The sequence below is a fragment of the Pleurodeles waltl genome, chromosome 1_2 (assembly GCF_031143425.1).
Source record: "Pleurodeles waltl isolate 20211129_DDA chromosome 1_2, aPleWal1.hap1.20221129, whole genome shotgun sequence".
Taxonomy (NCBI): domain Eukaryota; kingdom Metazoa; phylum Chordata; class Amphibia; order Caudata; family Salamandridae; genus Pleurodeles; species Pleurodeles waltl.
Genome location: NC_090437.1, coordinates 8,816,411 through 8,835,621, shown reverse-complemented (window position 1 = coordinate 8,835,621; position 19,211 = coordinate 8,816,411).

The following is a 19,211-nucleotide window of genomic DNA, read 5'->3' as shown; positions in this document are numbered from 1 at the left end:
CTGCAGGTTAGAGTGCCGGGGACCCAGGCTTGGCTGTGTACGAAGGAAATCCTGGAAGAGTGCACAGGAGCCGGAGCAGCTGCAAATCATGCGGTACCCAGCAATGCAGTCTAGCGTGGGGAGGCAAGGACTTACCTCCACCAAACTTTGACTGAAGAGTCAGTGGACTGTGGGAGTCACTTGGACAGAGTTGCTGAGTTCCAGGGACCACGCTCGTTGTGCTGAGACGGGACCCAGAGGACCGGTGATGCAGTCTTTTGTTGCCTGCGGTTGCAGGGGGAAGATTCCGTCGACCCACTGGAGATTTCTTCAGAGCTCCTGGTGCAAGAAGGAGGCAGGCTACCCCCAGAGCATGCACCACCAGGAAACAGTCGAGAGAGCCGGCAGGATGAAGTGATACAAGGTTGCAGTAGTCGTCTTTGCTACTTTGTTGCGGTTTTGCAGGCGTCCTAAGCAGTCAGCGGTCGATCCTTTGGCAGAAGGTGAAGAGGGAGATGCAGAGGAACTCTGGTGAGCTCTTGCATTTGGTATCTGAAGATTTCCCCAAAGCAGAGAACCTAAGTAGCCAGAAAAGGAGGTTTGGCTACCTAGGAAGGAGGATAGGCTAGTAAGAAAGGTAAGAGCCAATCAGAAGGAGTCTCTGACGTTACCTGATGGCACTGGCCACTCAGAGCAGTCCAGTGTGCCAGCAACACCTCTGTTTCCAAGATGGCAGAGGTCTGGGGCACACTGGAGGAGCTCTGGGCACCTCCCCTGGGAGGTGCAGGTCAGGGGAGTAGTAACTCCCCTTTCCTTTGTCCAGTTTCGCGCCAGAGCAGGGCTGGGAGATCCCTAAACCAGTGTAGACTGGCTTATGCAGAGATGAGCAGCATCTGTGCCCATCAAAGCATTTCCAGAGGCTGGGGGAGACTACTCCTCCCCAGCCTTCAGACCAATTTCCAAAGGGAGAGGGTGTTACACCCTCTCTCAGAGGAAATCCTTTGTTCTACCTTCCTGGGCCAGGGCTGCCTGGACCCCAGGAGGGCAGAAACCTATCTGAGGGGTTGGCAGCAGCAGCAGCTGCAGTCGAGACCCCGGAAAGGCAGTTTGGCAGTACCCAGGTTCTGTGCTAGAGACCCAGGGGATCATGGATTTGTCTCCCCAATGCCAGCATGTCATTGGGGTGACAATTCCATGATCTTAGACATGTTACATGGCCATGTTCGGAGTTACCGTTGTGACGCTATACATAGGTAGTGACCTATGTATAGTGCATGCATGAAATGGTGTCCCCGCACTCACAAAGTCCGGGGAATTTGCCCTGAACAATGTGGGGGCACCTTGGCTATTGCCAGGGTGCCCACACACTAAGTAACTTTGCACCCAACCTTCACTAGGTGAAGGTTAGACATATAGGTGACTTATAAGTTACTTAAGTGCAGTGGTAAATGGCTGTGAAATAACGTGGACGTTATTTCACTCAGGCTGCACTGCAGGCCTGTGTTAGAATAGTCAGATCTCCCTATGGGTGGCAAAAGAAATGCTGCAGCCCATAGGGATCTCCTGGAACCCCAATACCCTGAGTACCTCAGTACCATATACTAGGGAATTATAAGGGTGTTCCAGTATGCCAATGTGAATTGGTGAAATTGGTCACTAGCCTGTTAGTGACAATTTGGAAAGCAGAGAGAGCATGACCACTGACGTTCTGGTTAGCAGAGCCTCAGTGAGACAGTTAATCATCACACAGGGAACCCTTACAGGGCACACTTATGAGCACTGGGGCCCTGCCTTGGAGGATCCCAGTGACACATAGACTAAAACAACATATATACAGTGAAATATGGGGGTAACATGCCAGGCAAGATGGTACTTTGCTACATGCATTCTTTGAGGGCTGCCTGCCTTCACCCTGCACTGGAAGCCAAGAAGAAATCTCCCGTAGGTCAACGGAATCTTCCCCCTGCCAACGCAGGCACCAAACTTCTGCATCACCGGTCCTCTGGTTCCCCTCTCATCCTGACGAGCATGGTCCCTGGAACACAGGAGCTGGGTCCACGTGTCTCCGACAGTCCAGTGGCCCTTCTGTCCAAATTTGGTGGAGGTAAGTCCTTGCCTCCCCACGCCAGATAATAATCCTGTGTACTGCGTGAACTGCAGCTGCTCATGCTTCTGTGCACATTTGCAAGACTTCCTTTGTGCATAGCCTAGCCCAGGTCCCCAGCACTCTGTCCTGCATTGCCCAACTCGCTGAGCTGGACTCCGACTTCGTGGGACTCCCTTTTGTAGTGCTGAGTCAACCGTCATACTCAGATCTTCTGACTGCCTGTTCAGGTGCTTCTGCGTGTGCTGCCTGCTTCTGCGTGGGCTCTCTTTGTTGCTGAGCACCCTCTCTGTCTCCTCCTCCAAAGGGCGACCTCCTGGTCCTTCCTGGGCCCTGGCAGCAACCAAAACCTTCAACCATGACTCTTGCAGCTGGCAAGGCTTGTTTGCAGTATTTTTGCATGGAAACAACTCTTGATCCTCCAGCATGCCGTGAGACATCTTCTGACCAAAGGAGAAGTTCCTGGCACCTTCCGTTGTTGCGGAATCTTCGGCTTCTTCCACACAGAGGCAGCCCTTTTGTACCTTCATCTGGGGTTTAGTTGGCTCCTGCCCCCCCTGGACACTTGCGTGACTCTTGGACTTGGTCCCCTTCCTTTTCAGGTCCTCAGGTCCAGGAATCTGTCTTCAGTGCTTTGCAGTCAGTTGTTGTCCTTGCAGAATCCCCTATCTCGACTTTACTGTCTTTCTGGGGTAGAAGGGTAACTTTACTCCTACTTTTCAGGGTCTTGGGGTGGGGTATCTTGGGCACCCTTAGTGTTTTCTTACACTCCCAGTGACCCTCTTCACACTACACTAGGCCTGGGGTCCATTCGTGGTTCGCATTCCACTTTTGGAGTATATGGTTTGTGTTGCCCTAAGCCTATTGTCTCCTATTGCATTCTATTGTGTTCTACACTGTTTGCACTACTTTTCTAACTGTTCCTTACCTGATTTTGGTTGTGTGTATATATTTTGTGTATATTACTTACCTTCTAAGGGAGTATATCCTCTGAGATACTTTTGACATATTGTCACTAAAATAAAGTACCTTTATTTTTTGTAACTCTGAGTATTGTGTTTTCTTATGATATAGTGCTAAGTGATATAAGTGGTATAGTAGAAGCTTTGCATGTCTCCTGTTCAGCCTAAGCTGCTCTGCTATATCTACCTCTATCAGCCTAAGCTGCTAGGACACCTATTTTCTACTAATAAGGGGTAACTGGACCTGGCACAAGGCGTAAGTACCACAAGGTACCCACTATAAGCCAGGCCAGCCTCCTACAGCAGGTGTGTGACTGTGTGTGTGAGTGGCTGTATGGGTGTGTATGTGGGTGTGTGAATGGGTATGTAAGTGGCTGTGTGGATCTGTGACTGGCAGAGGTAGTGTTTTTATGGGTCTGTGAGTGGCTGTATGATTGTATGAACGGGTATGTGAGTGATTGTGTGAGTGGATTTGTGACTGGGTGTATTTTTTTAAAATTGTGATCCTGCTCTGTGGATCTGTCACAGACTCACACAAACGGCTGAGCTGAGCACTATGAATGATCTGTGGATTCTCACGACCCCCAAAAAATGTTTTTGGGCAATCACTTCCCCATGAGGAGTCCCTCAGAGACCTATCCATTAGTTCTATCCTGTTTTACCTTTGTCTGCCACCAAGAAGTGGTTGTGACCATCTTGGGACATGGACACGGCTGAGTCCCAAGAAAAAAGGAAAACAAAAGCCTAAGGGGGCAGGGTAGGACTACCCTGACCCCCTAGGCCGAGTGGTGGGGTCCTACTGGGACCCCACTCGGGGTAAAAAAGTTTTTTTCCGCAGATCCCCACAATTAAAAAAAAAACAAGTGTGGTTATCTGCATTTTGTATTTTTTGCCCCCTGGATGGGCCAAGTCCCCGGGAGAATTAATAATATTACTATGGGGGTGGTGCACCCATAGCTCTTACCCAGGCCAATTTCAGCCTGAGTATCCCATCCCCGTGGCTCATCCTTAGGACAAAGTGGGAGGGGGTGCATGCCCCCCTGATGGGTGGATTTCAGCCTGGGGGACCCTGCCGCTTGGGCCTGACTTTAGGACACAGTGGGAGGAGGTGGGTGGCCCCTGTCTTGGCCGATTTTGGCCCCAGGAGCCCTATGTCCTAGGAGCCCGACCATACTAGTAATGGGGGGGGGTGCGGGCCCTCTTCCCAGGTCGATTTTGGCCCCAGGGTCCCCGTTCCCCGGTGCCCAGACAAAATGTCCAAAGGGGAAGGTCTGCTCCCATAGCCACTAATGGCTCTGGGGGCCCACCCCCAGAGCTGGCTCCTGCTTTGTCCCAGGGTACCAACCTCTAGGACATAGCTATATTCCTGTCTGCTCTGGGAGGGGCATGGAAACCTGTGTTTGCTCTGGCTTGGTGGGAGCAAATTAAAGCATTCTTCTAAGCAAAAGCAAACGCGAAGTCTGCAGGTGGCAGCAGCTTTAAAAATGCTCCTGCAAGCTGGGAGCGCACTTCAGATCTTTTTCTCTGCCGGCAGTGTAGAAACCATGTAGAGAATGTTCCATCTCCTACATTGCCACCAAGACCTGCAACTACCAGCCCCTCTTCCTTCGAACAGCATTCTCCCTTCCAGACTTCAGAAAGAAACTGAGGACCTGGCTTTTTGATGGAGACCTCACACCCCAGTGCTCAGATACCCCTAGGGGTGACAGTTCTGCACTCTACAAATGCTGATTGATTGGTTGATTGATTGATTAATTTATCAATAATCATAAGTTGGATTGCAAGTTGTAACCCACTATGATTAGCCACAATCATAGGGATGGTGGCCTCCTGGGTTTAGCAAATAAAAATAAATAAATAAATGCAGCCCATTTTCCTTAAAGTAAAAGTGTGACGCATATCTCTCGTGCAACACCTGACTGCATGCTCATTGTGTGCGGTGCCTGACTCATGGTTGCGGCCCTCGGAAGTGGGGTCGTACCTGGAGAAGTGTTGCATTCTACCTCGTGTGGCTCTGCTTCATTTGCGTCTGTGTGTGTGTGAGACCCGATTGGTCTGGTGTGACTCATGTGATCGAGCACCAGGTGTTGTGTCTCATTCCAGGGGGGTACGGCATTGAGAACTCTTAGGGGCATATTTATACTCAGTTTGCGCTGAATTTGCGTCGTTTTTTTCGACGCAAATTCGATGCAAAACTAACTCCATATTTATACTTTGGCGTTAGACGCGTCTAGCGCCAAAGTTCATGGAGTTAGCGTCATTTTTTGGCGTGAATACCTTCCTTGCGTTAATGAGATACAAGGTAGGCGTTCCCGTCTTAAAAAATGACTCCGATGCATATGCGTCGGATTTATACTCCCGGGCAAAAATGACGCCCGGGAGTGGGCGGGGCAAAAAACCCCGCATTTGCGCCTCTTTTTAACGCCTGGGTCAGGGCAGGCGTTAAGGGACCTGTGGGCTCAGAATGAGCCCAGAGGTGCCCTCCCATGCCCCCAGGGACACCCCCTGCCACCCTTGCCCACCCCAGGAGGACACCCAAGGATGGAGGGACCCATCCCAGGGAAGAAAAGGTAAGTTCTGGTAAGTATTTTTTTTTTTTTTTTTTGTGGCATAGAGGGGGCCTAATTTGTGCCCCCCTACATGCCACTATGCCCAATGACCATGCCCAGGGGACAGAAGTCCCCTGGGCATGGCCATTGGGCAAGGGGGCATGACTCCTGTCTTTGCTAAGACAGGAGTCATTTCAATAGGGGTTGGGAGTGAAAAATAAATGGCGCAAATCGGGTTGAGGCGATTTTTTTGCCTCAGCCTGACTTGCACCATTTTTGGACGCCCATACTCCATTTTCCCCCTACGCCGGCGCTGCCTGGTGTTCGTCGTTTTTTTTAACGCACACCAGACGGCGCCGGCGGCTAACGCCGGCTAACGTCATTCAATAAATACGGCGCCCGCATGGCGCTTCAGAATGGCGTTAGCCGGCGCGAATTATTTTTACGCAAAACTGCGTTAGCGCAGTTTTGCGTCAAAAAGTATAAATATGGGCCTTAGTGTGCAATTGGAATTGTCTTAACTCTTTGTGTACAGCCAGAGTTGTCTTGTGTGACTCAAGTCATCACGCACCAGACATTGTGCCTCCTTCCAGGGAGGTGTGAAATTGGTAACTATTTGTGTATTGGAGTGCCTGGCTTGGCTGGGGGCACTGTGCACAGCGTGTGTCCCAACCCTCCCCGTGCTTTGCAGACTGGGACCCATGCCAGTAGGCATGGTGCAGAGACTTTTGAACTTCCTGAATGGTTGCCAAACCTCCATTTGCCGACTGTTGCCTGATCAGCCATTAACTCTTTCTTCTCCCCACCTTTGCCCCGGGATCCTCAATAAGTGTACCTCTGGCTGCGAGTGACCTAGGACCTGGGGAAAGGGTCCTCTCATCTCTATCTCATAGGGAGTGGGGTAGTAGGAACTGGTTGGAGGGTGGAGGAAAGTTAGGACCCAATGGACATATGTGAGCGCACTGACCACTAACCTGCCCTCATCAGTGCACCACATTGGGGTGCTGGTGCAAGCGAGTGCATGTTAGACGAGCCTGCCTGATATCCATGGTGGCAGTGGAGTGAGTGAGTTGGAATGACTGCTGGTGACTGACTACACCACACGGCAGTGTTGCTGTGCATGTTGTTTCTTTGTCAGAAGACTATCACAGTTGAGGTTGGATTTTACCTGTGTGGCCTAGGACGTGGAGCTTTTAAAGTGCTACAATTTTCTGTATGTTCACATTGCTGCTGTTGTTGTGAACCGGGGTGTTCCCTATAACTGTGTGATAGTGAATTGGGGTAATCACTAAGGTGGATCTTCTGCTGGCAACATTTTGGCACCGCACGAGGGTGCTGGGAGGGAAAGTATTATTTTTCTCACATGTACATACTGCTAATGTTGGTTTAACACAATTGGGCCTAGTTCTGCTAGTGATATTCCTAAAGGTGATTTATGCCCATATTTACATGATGTTCATGTTGTGTCAGCTAATCTGTGTGTTGAAAACAAACTTTATTTACATACACCTCGTGTGAAGACTCTTTTGTGAAATTCAGTGTATTTGTTTTGTGGAAATGCTGTGCCAATGCTTTACACATTGGCCCTGTGATAAGCCTGACTGATTTGTGCCAAGCTACCCAAGGGTGAGCGTAGGTTAGACAATGAGTGTAATCACCCACTACTGATGGGAGTGGTAGGTTCTGCCTGACTAGGACCTTGCCTCAGCCAACCAGAATGTGCCGCCTCCAACACACACATAAAATAAAGATAAATCAAGGAGCAATCCCGGTCAAGCACAAAATGAGATCTGTGCCTCTCAGTTTTAGGGAGGATCTCAAACGAGAGCAGGATAATCTACAAAAAATAGGTGTGATTGAGCTTAATTGAATCTAGTTTGTGGTTATCATCCCTAGTCGTGGTAAAAAATTCAGTATGGATATGCGTTTGTAAATTCATTTAAGGTGCCTTATTCAGAAGATCTGGGTTGATTCCCACCCTCTTCCCATGATTAGCGATCTATTAGAGGAACTGTGAGATGCTGAATGGTTCTCTAAAATTTATCTGGCTACTATCAGGTGGTGTTGGAGGATATAATCCACCTTTGCACCACTTTCAACTCACCTTTTGGTACATTTCAATTCTACAGGATGCCATTTGGAATGGTGTCTGCTGCCTCAGTTTTTCAGAGGCTATTGCAGTAACTGTTTGAGAATGTTCAAGGGATCCTTGTATTTTAGGACGATGTCTTGATCTTTGCCAAACATTTGGAGGCTCATGATAAGGTGCGTAGATTGGTTCTTCGCATATTTGAGGAAAAGGGTGTGGTGGTAAAAAATGAGAAGTGTGAGTTTTGGAAGAGGGAGATAGGCCTATATGTATATACTTTTTTAGCACAATCGTATTTTGTGACTTTGCGCCGCTATTGGGTAAAAAAACTGCGCAAATGCGGTGCAAAAAAAGTATTAATATGGGCCTTAGTGTGTCTAGGACACAGTTTTTTAAGTAAGAGCATTTGTCCAAGGCTGGAGTTGATTAGGGTGGTTGTGGAGTGTCCATTCCCAAGATTAAGGAGGAAATGTGCCCATTCATTGGTCTCTGTGAATTCTATGCTAGGTGTATTCTTGGATACGCTAATAAAATGAAAGCCCTAACCAAAATGTTAAAAAAACAAAGGGGCATATTCACAAGTCCGTAGTGCCACTCCGTGCCACTCTAGTGTCATTTTTTTTAACACTAAGGAGGCGTTAAGAAGGCCTTTCTCCCACGCCGTATTAATAAAGCGGTGCAATGCTTGCATTGCGCCACTTTGAAAACCCTTGCACCACATTATGCTTGCGCCAGGCATAATTTATGCAAGGGGGAAGTGAAATTTACAACATTTCACTGCACCATTTTTTCCATCATTTATAATGTCTGCTCAGAGCAGGTGTTAAAATGACACACCCATTTTAATCACTGTCCTTCTTGTGCTTTGCCACACTAGCGTCAACATTTTTGATGCTAGTGCAAAAAGCGCCACTATTATGTCAAAAGTTTTGATGCTATTGTCCTAGCGACCACCATGATGCACTTGATTATAAATACGACACAATCATGGTGGCGTTAGGTTGGGGGGGTGTCGCAAAAAAAGTGCCACACAGGGACCTATGTGCCACTTTCTTGTAAATATGCCCCAAAGTGCTTTTTATCTGGGATGGTAACTGCCAAGATGCTTTTTCCATGGTTGAGTCGGAAATGAGGAATGCTAAGGCATTGTGTGCATATGAACCAAATATACCTTGCAATATCACAATGGATGTTAATAAATATGGGTGGGGAATGGTACTGACTTGAAGCACTACTGAGGGAAAGGTTACCAATATCGATGCAGCTAGTGTGCTTCATGAGCCAGAATTAAATTACTCTGTTATAGAAAAGAAGTTGTTGGATGCTACTGGGTAAGTGAACAATTCAGAAGTTGTGTGTGGGGTAGAAGGTTCGTGATTCAGATGGATAACAAGCCACTCATTCACATTTTGAGTGGCAACAAAGTTTAATAAACCACCCCTTGCAAAGCCCAACTTACTACTAAATTACTTCTATATGATTTTGAGGGTAAGTACTTTCCAGGTAAAGAGAACGTCACAGCATATCTTCTGTCGAGTTTACTAGTCTGTGATCCAGACATAGTAGTGATGAAGATGATAAGGAGGATTGCTCTATAGCGCTATTGGATGCAGTTGAAAGTAAAACATGTGCTGAAGTAGATTGGATGAAGGCGAGTGATGAAGATACTGTGTTGGGGAAGGTCAAGGAGTTCATTGTAAGTGGATGGTCTAAGGAAAGGAATATGTGTTCTGATATTCTACCATTTTAAAAGGTTGCTGAAGAACTGTCCATAGAAGATAATTTGGTAATGAGATGTGATTAATGTGTGACACTCAACGCTATTAGTACTTTGTTGGTAAACAGTGCACATGAAGGACTTCTAGGGTCAACCGTGACAAACAGAAGGGTTATGGTCCACTACTGGTGGCCCTCCATTCTCAGGGATATAGATATGTTGTTAAAAGAGTGTGTGGTGTGTGCAGAGTGGAGGAAGAGCTCAAGGTTGTGACACCTCTGCTACAAGCTATACTGTTCCCTATAAGACCTTGGATGAACTGTTCAATTTTCTGCCTTATAAGCTGTGTTACATATTTGTGCTGATGGACTACTATAGCAAATGACATGATGTTTGTTTTTTCTCCACACCCACGGCTAGTAATGCGGTGCAGTTTGTGAATGACATTTTCATGAAGGAAGGTTTCCCAGAGTCCATCATCTCAGACAATGGAGTTCAATTTGTGAATCACAACATGGAATGTTGTTGAAAGAGTCTGGTGTGAAACATCTAAGGAGCTCACTTTATCATCCTCAAGCCAATAGTTTGGTGGAATGGATGAATAGGGTAGTCATTGAATGTATAAAGTGGACCAAGAACAATGGTTATGACACAGAAGAAACCATGAAATCTATGTTTTAGCTATATCGTTCCACATCACATTCCCTCACCAAGGTGTCCCCCTTTGAATTGCTTAGAGGATATCAATCCACTTTGATACTTTATCCTGCTTGGTTATCAAAATCTGTACAAAATCAATTTACAAAAAATGTGGATCACAGAGCCAAGCTTTGTAGGGTGGAAAATGAGAAGAATAAAATAAAAGATAGGTACGAAAAATTCTACCAGTCAGCTGGCATTTCAAACTAGTGATGTAGTTCGTATTAAGAAAGCTTTTTTGAACAAAAGGGGATGCCAGTTATGGCGAACCAGTGAAGGTGGAAATTGTTTGTGGTAATGCTGTAATGGTGGAGGGTGTACATTGGTGTAATGTTGATAAAATTGTGTCAGTACAGAGTGATACCCTAAAGGGTCTTGGTGAGAAAACAGGCATTTCATCAAGCCAAGTTCTCGAGAAGGAGGTTAAATCACCAGTGCCCAAAAGGGGTACCACTGACATGGGGCTATGTAGGTCTGTTCATGAAACATATGCACCATGGAAGTTGCAATAAGGTTCGAGACAATGTGGAGTCCACGTGCATAATGCTGAACCTGTATGTTTTCAAGACGTGTTTGTTCATAAGTAATGTATATTTGGTTCCTATCTCAGTTTATTTTGGTTTGGTTTCCATTTGTTATTATTTTAAATGCAGTGTTGATTTTGGTTTGTTTTGTGAAAAAATAGAGATATTAAGTTATGCTCTGCTTTCCTGTATTGAGCATATAGAATGTTGTATTTGAATGTGTAGAATGTTAATGCTATGGTTTTACCACTGACGCTCAATCAGGGTACGTTCTAATGGGTGGAAGTTGGAGCATGTCCGGACGAGACGACAGCAGTGGCTTCTTTACTGCATGTTACTTATTGCCAACAAACTCTCTTCCAGTTTTCAAGAACTTTGCTTAGTGCATCTCTCACCATAACAGAGGGCCTGATTTAGATCTCGGCAGAGGGGATACTCTGTCGCACCGGTGACCGATATCCCATCTGCTGAAATCTAAATACTGTTATTTTCTATGATATTTAGATGGGCTATCTCTCATCTTTGCGATGAAGTAACCCCTGCGCCGAGATCTAAATCAGGCCCAGACGGTAAGCTGTGAATAGTTAGGATGAGACACCCAAAACCACATTAGTAGATATGCCCATTTTACATAGTTCTATAAATGGTTTCAACTTATCGACGTTCTTATTTCCCAAAAATGGGCCAAGTCGTTTGGCTTTCATTGAATTGTTCACGGAACATTGAAATAACAAAATGTATTTCCTCCTCAGCCAGGTTAGTGCAATAAAACCAGAACAATTTCTGACTGGGAGAAACATTTGATTCTTGTACCTTTTTTTGAGCCCTTGACATGGGCAGCTTCTTGTGCCCTTTGTTGCTAAGCTACTGAAGCATGTGTACCCAACCATTTGTTAAATTGACTGCCCACATTTCCTGAAACATACAGATTTAGGCCCGTATTTATACTTTTTGACGCAAAACTGCGCTAACGCAGTTTTGCGTCAAAAAAATATAGCGCCGGCTAACGCCATTCTGAAGCGCCATGCGGGCGCCGTATTTATTGAATGGCGTTAGCCGGCGTTAGCCGACCGGCGCTGCCTGGTGTGCGTCAAAAAAAACTACATACACCAGGCAGCGCCGGCGTAGGGGAAAATGGCGTTTGAGCGTCCAAAAATGGGGCAAGTCAGGCTGAGGCAAAAAAATCGCCTTAACCCGATTTGCGCCATTTTTTTACGACGCCCAACCCCCATTAACATGACTCCTGTCTTAGCAAAGACAGGAGTCATGCCCCCTTGCCCAATGGCCATGCCCAGGGGACTTATGTCCCCTGGGCATGGCCATTGGGCATAGTGGCATGTAGGGGGGCACAATTCAGGCCCCCCTATGCCACAAAAAAAAAAAAAAAAAAAAATATATATATATATATATATATATATATATATACTTACCTGAACTTACCTTAATGTCCCTGGGGTGGGTCCCTCCATCCTTGGGTGTCCTCCTGGGGTGGGCAAGGGTGGCAGGGGGTGTCCCTTGGGGCATGGGAGGGCACCTCTGGGCTCATTCTGAGCCCACAGGTCCCTTAACGCCTGCCCTGACCCAGGCGTTAAAATCCGGCGCAAATGCAGGTTTTTTTGCCCCGCCCCCTCCCAGGCGTCATTTTTGCCCGGGAGTATAAATACCACGCACATGCCTGGGAGTCATTTTTTAAGACGGGAACGCCTACCTTGCATATCATTAACGCAAGGAAGGTGTTCACGCAAAAAACATGACGCTAACTCCATGAACTTTGGCGCTAGACGCGTCTAACGCCAAAGTATAAATATGGAGTTAGTTTTGCGTCGAATTTGCGTCGAAAAAAACGACGCAAATTCGGCGCAAACGGAGTATAAATATGCCCCTTAATGCTTACTTGCAAACTCCCACCAATCAGGTCCATCCACTTTGTGTAGGTTGCCTGTCACAATTCAAAAGAGCGTGGTAAAATTAGGTGATACCTCCCTCCTCGATTTACAACATTTTAGGGAAAAAAAGTTTGTTGGCTTTCTGTAATTGTGGCTTGTATTTACTTTGTTGGGGATCAGTCCCTGCCACAGTTAAACTTCCTATAATTAATAGATAGAATGACTGAATTAATCTTAGCCACTAGTAATTACTCAGGAGGACCGCATCCCAGTCCAATGGGGACTGTTTAGCCCAAACCACCAGCCCAGGCCCTCCCTGAAATGAAAACAATCAACCTAAGGCTGGTGTCACCATAGTTAGGGCTCATCAGCCAAGTGTAGCTTGTTCCCTTTGAAACAGTTTTATCAGGACCAAAGTCTGGGCCTACCAGTTCCACTTATGGCAACACACTAAAATATACAGAAAACGGATGGATAGAATGCTTGAGTTAATCTCAGCCACAGGCAATTACTCAGGGCTGCATCCCAGTTTTGCACATATTGCCACCTCAAAATGAACCCAGCCACATGCAAATCAGTCTTGATCCTGCGCCAGCGGGAACAGTTAAGCCCAATCTGGCAGGCAAGGTCCTCCCTGAACGGGAACACAAGTAACGTAGGACTTATTTTTCACTAGTTAGGGCTCATCAGCTAGGTATAGCTTAATTCCAATGGCACAGTGTCCACTGGAACCACATCTGGACATACCCAGACAAATGATTTGTCGAAGAGATAATAACTGGGAGTCAGGTGCAAAAAGCCTTGGGGCAGCCCTCGATGAAAGTCTTGAAACTTGTCCTGTCATTAACTCATCATGCCTCACTGGTACTCATTTTAGGAATGTAAAAAGTACAATAAGAAGCTTCAGGAATACTCAAAATCACTGACTGGTTGTACAGGAGTGTAGTCCTTGTCATGAAATTGCAAAAATAAGTATTTCAGCTCACCTTATGTTACTGACTTCCAAGCAATGAAATAATGAATAGCTGCTTGCTACATGTGAACCTGTGATGTGTAGGTCACACCCACGTCTGCACAGTTAGTTCACCCTTCAGTGGATATCCATCAACAAATGAAGTGTATTTCTTTTCTGCTTGCTTACCATATGTAGTCGTATCTCATACTCCTCCCTTCATTCAGCTTTTTCCTCCTTGATTTATACTTTGGAAAGTATTTTTGCTAAAAGTCAATGATGTTAAGTCCACACTGCCCAGAAACTCCTCAATCATATCAAAAGTTCCCAGTACTGTTTAAAACTTTACTTTGATTTTCATATTTCAAACATAAGGTGTTACAGATTCAGAAAGCAAAAAATTATTTTCAAATTGAACCAAGTCTATCTTGGTCTTTTCTGAATACCGACAATGCACTTTAAAAAAAACGTTTGCACAGGCCTCATATTCTGTGAAATATTTGGAAAAAAGTTTTAAATAAAAAAAAGTAAAACATAAACTCATAAAAAGAAAAAACATATGGTTTAGAATACAATCAACCATTTACAGGGCACAACGTTCTGCTGGTACAGGAGTGGTGTGAGAAAGCCAGAAATTAAGGGACAGATACTGCTGAGCATACCTAGACATCAAAAACAGAGGATGTGTTGCCCCAAGGTGAAGGAGCAGATTGTGATTCAGGGGGCAAAGACTTCAAATGCTTTAACAGTTCCTTAAAAAAGGAATGGGAGAACGATTTCATAAAACATTTCCTGTGCACAGTGTAGTGTCTTGCAAGTTTTATGATGGAATCTTTTTAGCTCCAAACAGACTCCATAGCAGTGTGATGTAATTGCTAGAGTAGAAGGTAATGAAAGCTTGTTTTAGATTGTTGAAGTTCACCGCACAAGCAGAAGAATGAAGATGTGTGATTTACAGCTCTGTTTGCGGCGTAGTCATTGAAGGGTACCCTGGCTGGGGAGGACGCTACAGCTAGTGGTGAGATAGTGGATAAGTAATTTGAAGAGAGACAGTGCTGTACCAGAGAGTTTGCTGTGGTCCAAGCAAATAGCTTGTATGTGTCATGTATGCCTTCGTCAAAGTGCTGAGTCGATGGATGGTGTAAGTGGAGAAAAAGCTCAACTCCAGCCAGTGTGAAGTGTTTAATGATCAAGAAAACTTCATTCAGAAGTCTACGCCTCATTTGTCAAGAAACTACGACCAAGGCCATACTAAAAGGTACTGCGCTGTCACACAAGATAACGGAACAAGGCTACGGCTGAAACGCGTTGGGAGGAAGACATAATTTTCTTTCTGTATAATTTGTAAATTGTCCGTCTTGTGTCTTGATTTCTTGTCCAAGTGGGTGAAGAAAATTGACTAATATTAATGGGATTCCCGATCCCATATCAAGACCGCCGTGTGTGAGCCTCGATAAGTCGGGGTTCCTTTTGATGAATATATATATATATATATGTATGTTTAAAAGACATAAATGTAATACTCAGTTCCAGTTCCCAGCCACACTGTCTCGAACCCACTGAATAATCCCACTTCTTCCTGCAGAACCTACAACTCAGGTCCTCCATGATACACCAGCCTCTCCTTCACAAATCGATTCCAGCCCTGAACCAAGGCTCCCACTCTGACCTCTCTGACTTCTCCACAAGCTGTGCATACAAATCACTCCAAGGCTCCGAGACCTTTCTGTCTCTAAGGGGCAATCCACAAGCAAGGTCATAGCTTCCTTTAGCTGCATACATTGTACACCTGTTTCTTATGTTTTGCTTGTATGGCATTTTCTGTATGTTGTATGTGGCACTGTGCCTTTTGGCGATATTTGCTTCCACTACATTTCTATTTCCTATGTGTCTGACTATGTTTGGCACTAGGCTTCTCTCGATTTCTGCTGGTGCGGCATTTCTGTACAACATATAGGGGGTCATTCCGAGTTGCCAATTGGCAAGACCGCGGGGGCCATTCTGACTTTCCCACTGGGCTGGCGGGCGCCCGCCAAGGGAGCGCCCGCCGGCCCAGCGGGAAAGGGCCTGCAACACTGAAGCTGGCTCCGAATGGAGCCGGTGGTGTTGCAGGTGTGCGACGGGTGCAGTTGCACCCGTCGCGCTTTTCACTGTCTGCTAGGCAGACAGTGAAAAGCATACTGGGGCCCTGTTAGGGGGCCCCTGCACTGCCCATGCCAGTGGCATGGGCAGTGCAGGGGCCCCCAGGGGCCCCAGGACACCCTTTTCCACAGTAAAAACCGCCAGAAACAGGCTGGCGGGAAGGGGGTCGGAATCCCCATGGCGGCGCTGCTTGCAGCGCCGCCATGGAGGATTCGCCCAGCCGGGGCTAATCCGGCGGGAAACCGCCGGACTTGGTTTTCCGACCGCGGCTTTACAGCCGCGGTCGGAATGGGCAATGAAGCACCGCCACCTGTTGGCGGTGCTTCAGTCGTTCGTGGCCCTGGCGGTCAAAGACCGCCAGGGTCAGAATGACCCCCATAGAGTCTGCACCAGGGTCACTTGGGGAGGATGAGCATGATTGCAAGACAGTGCATAGGAGTATGCCTGCCCTTTTCGTTGGCTAGCCAACAAGTATTTGTACCAACAAATACATTTCATGTGTTAGTGAGTAACTGCTGTGTCTGATGTTTTCCTTTTTGTTACTCCGGGGAGGGTTGCAAGAATTTTTCCCTGATGCAATGAACTATCTCCATTACTATGGCTTATGCCATTGAAAACCAAAGTGTATACATGGACTGCATCAATATCCATAGCGAGTCAAGATTCACTTGTTAGCGACAGTAAAACATAACAAAATGAAGGTACAAACACTGATCAATGTGCTTCAAGGTATGTTGTAAAGTGTCTTCTTCCTCAGCCTCAATATAGCTGCTGATATGGGACTGATCTCTGTGAATAACAACTTGAATACTCATCATGAAATAGTAAGTACATTTCCTGTGTTGTTTCATGATTTAGGAAAACGTAAGACTATGAAAGGAAAACTGCATACTGAAGAGGATGTCTGTCCTCCTGCTCCGTGAAGTACACTGATTGCTTTTTAATATCAAGGAGCTGTTGAAAATAAAACTGAATTATTAGTTAAGCATTACATTTTTTAGTGTTCCAGTAGTCCAACACCATGGGATTCTCCCATAGTAGTAGTGCTCAAAAAGGACAGTGAAGAAGCTGTACAAATCTGCATTGACATACACCAGGCAAGCAAGGCAATTGAACAAGAGCGACATCCAGGTCCACACATTGCTGACATGATAATGCAGTTGAATTGTGCAAAGGTCTTTTCTCACCTTGATTTAAATAAAGCTTAGAATCAGTTAGAACTCAAAGTAAGTTTCAAGTCCCTTACAACCTTTTCTACACATGTTTGTTTGTCTCAATACAAAAGACTAAGGGCCGTATTTATACTTTTTTTGTGCCGCATTTGAGTCGTTTTCTGACGCAAAAACGGCGCAAACTTGCAAAATGCCATTGTATTTTGTAGGTTTGCGCCGTTTTGCGTCAAAAAGCGGCGCAAATGCGGCGCTAAAAAAAGTATAAATACGGGCCTAAGGGTCTGATTTAAGGAAAGTGGTGCTGCACCCAGTGCAGCACCACTTTCCTTGCGTCCCTTAGCATCCTCCTCCAACGCCACCATGTGTTTGTCTTATCTAACATATGGCACACCATGGCGGTCATTAGGGATACCAGCGTCAAATTTTGGATGCTACTTCAGAGCTTTGTAGGACCAGCGTCAAAAATGTTGATGCTAATCCTGCAAAGCCCCTGGAGGCCCATTGAAAACAATGGTGTGCCTCCTTTTAACACCTGCATTGAGCAGGGTTTAAAAAGTGCCCAAAAAATGACGCAAAGAAATCTCTTAGATTTCTTTGCACCCTTTTTTCATCCCCCTAACAGGGAAATTCCCCATTTGCATACATTTTGAATAACGCAGGCATAATGTAGCACAAAGGGTTACAAAGTAGCACAATCCATGCATTGCATCACTTTGTAAATTTAGGGCAGCGATTTCGTCCTCATTGAACCACACTAGCATAAAAATAATGATCCTAATGTGGCGCAAGGATGCGCTAAGTGCTCCTTAGTCAGCGCCTAAGTTTTGGTGTGTCATCAGCTGTCATTTGACGTATCATACTGCCTGTTGTGAATGTGTTCAATTATAGCAACAACATATTCGTTTTCTGAGCTACACAGAAGGAGCACAATAGAGCTCTCAAATAAGTATGTTGTTTATCCAGCGATGCAGGTTGGACTTTGAATGTAGACAAGTGTGATTTTAACAAGACAAAACTAAAATTATTTGGCCATATCTTTTCTGATGAGGGTTTGACCTAAGATGTTTCAATGGTCCTTTCTCGGCAAGGCCAGTTTCTGTTCCAGGTACATACAAAACTTTGGCACTGTTAGTGCTCTATTCAGAGAGTTGACAAAGAAAAATGTTTCCTTTTAAAGGTCACAGTTCTCCATTGAAGACGACTGAAGCCTACATTTATTTTATTGTCAAGTCAAAAACACCAGCTGCTATCTTTTTAGCCTAGATTATCATTGCCATGAGTCATGATAGTGACATGCGGAAGATAAAAGACTTAGGGCCAGATGTAGGAAGGGAAAATTATGCAACTTGCGAGTCTAACCGACTCGCAAATTGCAACTCGCAAAATGGGATGCAGAAAGGTGTCTCAGACACCTTTTGCGACTCGCTATGGGGTCGCAAAGACCCACCTCATTAATATTAATGAGGTCGGTCGCAGTTTGCGACCCCATAGTGAGTCCCTGCACTCACAGGGATGGTGGCCTGCTGGAGACAGCAGACATCCATGTCTGTGAGTGCTTTTTTAATAAAGCAGTTTTTTTTTTTTTTTGCAGCCCGTTTTCCTTAAAGGAAAACGAGTTGCAAAAAGAAAAACTTCTGAAACCATTTGGTTTCGTTTTTTTCAGAGTAGGCAGTGGTCCACAGGACCACTGCCTGCTCTGAAAAAACATTTGTTTCGGCATTCACAAAGGCGAAGGTGTCCCATGGGGAACCCTTCCCTTTTGCGAATGAGTTACCACCCACTTCAAGTGGGTGGTAACTGCGAGTTGGTTTGCGACAGCATTCGCGGTCACAAAGCAACTCAGCATGGCGATACGTTCGCAAATAGGAAGGGAACACCCCTTCCTATTTGCGAGTCGCATCCTCAAATTACGAGTCGGTACCGACTCGCAATTTGAGGTTGTGCATCGCGTTCGGTCTTTTGCATGCCGCAAACTGCGTTTTTCACAGTTTGCGACATGCAAAAGGCTTGCTACATCTGGCCCATAATTACACATCAGTTGTGGAACCAACACACTCAACCTCTCACCAACGATCAAGAATACCAAAAATACAAAAATGTCAAGAATGAATTGTCCATAACTCAGAAAATAGATATACTGCGAGGGCTGAGAATCCTTATTCCGTGAAGTCTGCTACAGAAAGTCATTGAAGTGGCTCACAAAGGGCATTGTGGGATTGTTGCAACAAAAAGAGCTGTTCGATACCAAGTTTAGTTTCCATACTTACATGAAAGAGTTGTAAAGGAAATAAAGGCCTGTCATTTATGCAACTGCCTTTCTACCAATGTTACTCAACAATGTCTGAACAAATCAGAACTCCCTAAGCATGCATGGAAGGGAATAGCCATTGTCTTTTTCAGTCCACTCAATAATATACATCACCTGATGGTAACCCT